The sequence below is a fragment of the Procambarus clarkii genome, chromosome 6 (genome assembly GCF_040958095.1).
Source record: "Procambarus clarkii isolate CNS0578487 chromosome 6, FALCON_Pclarkii_2.0, whole genome shotgun sequence".
NCBI classification, from domain to species: domain Eukaryota; kingdom Metazoa; phylum Arthropoda; class Malacostraca; order Decapoda; family Cambaridae; genus Procambarus; species Procambarus clarkii.
The window spans coordinates 36,522,557-36,529,036 of NC_091155.1; the positions used below are offsets into that span (position 1 = coordinate 36,522,557).

The 6,480-nt window shown below is 43.4% G+C and overlaps 1 non-coding gene across 1 annotated transcript; it reads right to left on the minus strand.

The window, feature by feature from the left end:
• Positions 1–6,054: 6,054 nt before the first annotated feature.
• Positions 6,055–6,216, minus strand: LOC123754211 (5.8S ribosomal RNA). Its single transcript, XR_006772357.1, has one exon. It is a non-coding gene; the product is annotated as a 5.8S ribosomal RNA (ribosomal RNA).
• Positions 6,217–6,480: the final 264 nt, after the last annotated feature.

A 6,480-nucleotide genomic window follows, 5' to 3' on the forward strand; every position in this document is an offset into this window, starting at 1 on the left:
AACTGGTAACTACAGGGCGCCTTAATCCGCATGACCATCACGGCCGTCAAAAGGAAGTGATAGCCGAGGCTATTTGAGCCACTTCCCCGACGGCAACTCGGATGGTAATCTTGGGCATAGCATTTCACCAAATCACCTCATTCTTTGGGGCACACGTGAGGAACACAAATGCGAACAAGCCTGAATGGTCCCCAGGACTATATGCGAATGAAAACTCACACCCCAGAAGTGACTCGAACCCATACTCCCAGAAGCAACGTAACTGGTAACTACAGGGCGCCTTAATCCGCTTGACCATCACGGCCGTCAAAAGGAAGTGATAGCCGAGGCTATTTGAGCCACTTCCCCGACGGCAACTCGGATGGTAATCTTGGGCATAGCATTTCACCAAATCACCTCATTCTTTGGGGCACACGTGAGGAAGTATGGTCTGGGAGTATGGGTTCGAGTCACTTCTGGGGTGTGAGTTTTCATTCGCATATAGTCCTGGGGACCATTCAGGCTTGTTCGCATTTGTGTTCCTCACGTGTGCCCCAAAGAATGAGGTGATTTGGTGAAATGCTATGCCCAAGATTACCATCCGAGTTGCCGTCGGGGAAGTGGCTCAAATAGCCTCGGCTATCACTTCCTTTTGACGGCCGTGATGGTCAAGCGGATTAAGGCGCCCTGTAGTTACCAGTTGCGTTGCTTCTGGGAGTATATGGGTTCGAGTCACTTCTGGGGTGTGAGTTTTCATTCGCATATAGTCCTGGGGACCATTCAGGCTTGTTCGCATTTGTGTTCCTCACGTGTGCCCCAAAGAATGAGGTGATTTGGTGAAATGCTATGCCCAAGATTACCATCCGAGTTGCCGTCGGGGAAGTGGCTCAAATAGCCTCGGCTATCACTTCCTTTTGACGGCCGTGATGGTCAAGCGGATTAAGGCGCCCTGTAGTTACCAGTTGCGTTGCTTCTGGGAGTATGGGTTCGAGTCACTTCTGGGGTGTGAGTTTTTATTCATATATATATATATATATATATATATATATATATATATATATATATATATATATATATATATATATATATATATATATATATATATATATATATATATATATATATATATATATATATATATATATATATATATATATATATATATATATATATATATATATATATATATATATATATATATATATATATATATATATATATATATATATAAAAGTTTGTAAGGGTACCACCTCTGGTGGTACCCTTACAAACATATATTTATATATAATAGGATATAATAGGAGAGGATATATTTATATATAATATATATATATATATATATATATATATATAACTGAAAACTCACACCCCAGAAGTGACTCGAACCCATACTCCCAGGAGCAGCGCAACTGGTATGTACAAGACGCCTTAATCCACTTGACCATCACGACCGGACAAAATGAGGTGATAGCCGAGGCTATTTGAACCACCCCACCGCCTGCACTCAGATAGTAATCTTGGGCAAGGCATTTTACCAAATCACCTCATTCTTTGGGGCACACGTGAGGAACACAAATCATTGAATCCCGATCATTTTTTGTGTTCCTCACGTGTGCCCCAAAGAATGAGGTGATTTGGTAAAATGCCTCACGTGTGCCCCAAAGAATGAGGTGATTTGGTAAAATGCTTTGCCCAAGATTACTATCCGAGTGCCGGCGGTGGGGTGGTTCAAATAGCCTCGGCTATCACCTCATTTTGTCCGGTCGTGATGGTCAAGTGGATTAAGGCGTCTTGTACATACCAGTTGCGCTGCTCCTGGGAGTATGGGTTCGAGTCACTTCTGGGGTGTGAGTTTTCAGTTGCATATTGTCCTGGGGACCATTCAGGCTTGTTCGCATATATATATATATATATATATATATATATATATATATATATATATATATATATATATATATATTATTAAATATGACCGAAAAAGTAAGATTAATAATTCTAACACGAATTTTCTCAATCTTTCGTACATTACGCTTCACTGTTGGAGGTAAATCAAAAATCACTTCTCCAAAATTCATTTTTATTTCTAGTCTGATGCGACACGGGCGCGTTTCGTAAAACTTATTACATTTTCAAAGACTTCACAAATACACAACTGATTAGAACTTACGTATCTCTGAGTTTATATCTACATTTGAGTGAGGTGGGAAGGGTGATGTGGCATTAGAACAAGATGGGATATTAATAGGGTATTAAAAGTATCAACACAAGACAGAACAGAAACAATGGGTATTGAATAGAAACATATTTAACATATTTCTATGTTAATAGAAACGTTATCCCTACAGACAAAAATCAGAGGATACAACTGACGATTTACTATAAAACCAGAAAAACGGCCAGCCTACTCATGAGAAACTCTCCAGACACAAAACAGAACGCTTTAAAAGAGACTAACGTCGTCTATGCCTTCAAATGCCCACTTGGGGACTGTAAGCTCCAAAAAACCCAGTATATAGGCAAGACAACAACATCTCTTTCTAGGCGTTTAACGATGCATAAGCAACAGGGCTCCATTAAGGAACATATAATCTCTTCCCATAACCAAACCATCGCCAGAGAAATCCTAGTAAACAACACAGAAATCATCGATAGATACAGCGATAGCAGGCGGCTTGACGTTTGCGAGGCACTACACATCAAGAAGTCAACACCAGCAATCAACAGGCAATTATTGCACAACTATATTCTACCCACCTCAAGACTCCACTCCAATATAGAAGCATCAAGAAATATGGACCAATAGGCTTTCTACAAACACTTCTATTCAATACCCATTGTTTCTGTTCTGTCTTGTGTTGATACTTTTAATACCCTATTAATATCCCATCTTGTTCTAATGCCACATCACCCTTCCCACCTCACTCAAATGTAGATATAAACTCAGAGATACGTAAGTTCTAATCAGTTGTGTATTTGTGAAGTCTTTGAAAATGTAATAAGTTTTACGAAACGCGCCCGTGTCGCGTCAGACTAGAAATAAAAATGAATTTTGGAGAAGTGATTTTTGATTTGCCTCCAACAGTGAAGCGTAATGTACGAAAGATTGAGAAAATTCGTGTTAGAATTATTAATCTTACTTTTTCGGTCATATTTAATAATATATGTCTACAGGAAAGACTGCTACCAAAATATACTAATATATATATATATATATATATATATATATATATATATATATATATATATATATATATATATATATGAATGAAAACTCACACCCCAGAAGTGACTCGAACCCATACTCCCAGAAGCAACGCAACTGGTAACTACAGGGCGCCTTAATCCGCTTGACCATCACGGCCGTCAAAAGGAAGTGATAGCCGAGGCTATTTGAGCCACTTCCCCGACGGCAACTCGGATGGTAATCTTGGGCATAGCATTTCACCAAATCACCTCATTCTTTGGGGCACACGTGAGGAACACAAATGCGAACAAGCCTGAATGGTCCCCAGGACTATATGCGAATGAAAACTCACACCCCAGAAGTGACTCGAACCCATACTCCCAGAAGCAACGCAACTGGTAACTACAGGGCGCCTTAATCCGCTTGACCATCACGGCCGTCAAAAGGAAGTGATAGCCGAGGCTATTTGAGCCACTTCCCCGACGGCAACTCGGATGGTAATCTTGGGCATAGCATTTCACCAAATCACCTCATTCTTTGGGGCACACGTGAGGAACACAAATGCGAACAAGCCTGAATGGTCCCCAGGACTATATGCGAATGAAAACTCACACCCCAGAAGTGACTCGAACCCATACTCCCAGAAGCAACGCAACTGGTAACTACAGGGCGCCTTAATCCGCTTGACCATCACGGCCGTCAAAAGGAAGTGATAGCCGAGGCTATTTGAGCCACTTCCCCGACGGCAACTCGGATGGTAATCTTGGGCATAGCATTTCACCAAATCACCTCATTCTTTGGGGCACACGTGAGGAACACAAATGCGAACAAGCCTGAATGGTCCCCAGGACTATATGCGAATGAAAACTCACACCCCAGAAGTGACTCGAACCCATACTCCCAGAAGCAACGCAACTGGTAACTACAGGGCGCCTTAATCCGCTTGACCATCACGGCCGTCAAAAGGAAGTGATAGCCGAGGCTATTTGAGCCACTTCCCCGACGGCAACTCGGATGGTAATCTTGGGCATAGCATTTCACCAAATCACCTCATTCTTTGGGGCACACGTGAGGAACACAAATGCGAACAAGCCTGAATGGTCCCCAGGACTATATGCGAATGAAAACTCACACCCCAGAAGTGACTCGAACCCATACTCCCAGAAGCAACGCAACTGGTAACTACAGGGCGCCTTAATCCGCTTGACCATCACGGCCGTCAAAAGGAAGTGATAGCCGAGGCTATTTGAGCCACTTCCCCGACGGCAACTCGGATGGTAATCTTGGGCATAGCATTTCACCAAATCACCTCATTCTTTGGGGCACACGTGAGGAACACAAATGCGAACAAGCCTGAATGGTCCCCAGGACTATATGCGAATGAAAACTCACACCCCAGAAGTGACTCGAACCCATACTCCCAGAAGCAACGCAACTGGTAACTACAGGGCGCCTTAATCCGCTTGACCATCACGGCCGTCAAAAGGAAGTGATAGCCGAGGCTATTTGAGCCACTTCCCCGACGGCAACTCGGATGGTAATCTTGGGCATAGCATTTCACCAAATCACCTCATTCTTTGGGGCACACGTGAGGAACACAAATGCGAACAAGCCTGAATGGTCCCTGAATGGAGTATGGGTTCGAGTCACTTCTGGGGTGTGAGTTTTCATTCGCATATAGTCCTGGGGACCATTCAGGCTTGTTCGCATTTGTGTTCCTCACGTGTGCCCCAAAGAATGAGGTGATTTGGTGAAATGCTATGCCCAAGATTACCATCCGAGTTGCCGTCGGGGAAGTGGCTCAAATAGCCTCGGCTATCACTTCCTTTTGACGGCCGTGATGGTCAAGCGGATTAAGGCGCCCTGTAGTTACCAGTTGCGTTGCTTCTGGGAGTATGGGTTCGAGTCACTTCTGGGGTGTGAGTTTTCATTCGCATATAGTCCTGGGGACCATTAAGGCTTGTTCGCATTTGTGTTCCTCACGTGTGCCCCAAAGAATGAGGTGATTTGGTGAAATGCTATGCCCAAGATTACCATCCGAGTTGCCGTCGGGGAAGTGGCTCAAATAGCCTCGGCTATCACTTCCTTTTGACGGCCGTGATGGTCAAGCGGATTAAGGCGCCCTGTAGTTACCAGTTGCGTTGCTTCTGGGAGTATGGGTTCGAGTCATTTCTGGGGTGTGAGTTTTCATTCGCATATAGTCCTGGGGACCATTCAGGCTTGTTCGCATATATATATATATATATATATATATATATATATATATTTATATATATATATATATATATATATATATATATTTATATATATATATATATATATATATATATATATATATATATATATATATATATATATATATATATATAAATATATATATATATATAAATATATATATATATATAAATATATAACTGAAAACTCACACCCCAGAAGTGACTCGAACCCATACTCCCAGAAGCAACGCAACTGGTATGTACAAGACGCCTTAATCCACTTGACCATCACGACCGGACAAAATGAGGTGATAGCCGAGGCTATTTGAACCACCCCACCGCCGGCACTCGGATAGTTATCTTGGGCATAGCATTTTACCAAATCACCTCATTCTTAGGGGCACACGTGAGGAACACAAATGCGAACAAGCCAGAATGGTCCCCTGGACAATATGCAACTGAAAACTCACACCCCAGAAGTGACTCGAACCCATACTCCCAGAAGCAACCAGAAGCGGGTCAAATATTAGGGGGACTCCCGGTTTGCCTCCTGCCTTCTCATTCGGGGGGCAGTGGCGGGCGTCGTTCCCCAGAGCAGGCCAAAGCGCATCGTTGAGCCTGCCAAAGAGCAGAATATGGAGGCCGCAACAGCTACTCGCCCGATGGATGTTATTCCGACCCTCGCGCAGGAGTGGCGACAGTACACATATCAGGACTGCCGCCGCAATGTGCGTTCGACTTGTCGATGTATCTGGTATTCTTGCGATTCACATACCGACACGCAGTTAGCTGCGGTCTTCATCGACCCACGAGCCAAGTGATCCACCGTTAAGAGTTGTATATTCGCATTTGTGTTCCTCACGTGTGCCCCTAAGAATGAGGTGATTTGGTAAAATGCTATGCCCAAGATAACTATCCGAGTGCCGGCGGTGGGGTGGTTCAAATAGCCTCGGCTATCACCTCATTTTGTCCGGTCGTGATGGTCAAGTGGATTAAGGCGTCTTGTACATACCAGTTGCGTTGCTTCTGGGAGTATGGGTTCGAGTCACTTCTGGGGTGTGAGTTTTCAGTTGCATATTGTCCAGGGGACCATTCTGGCTT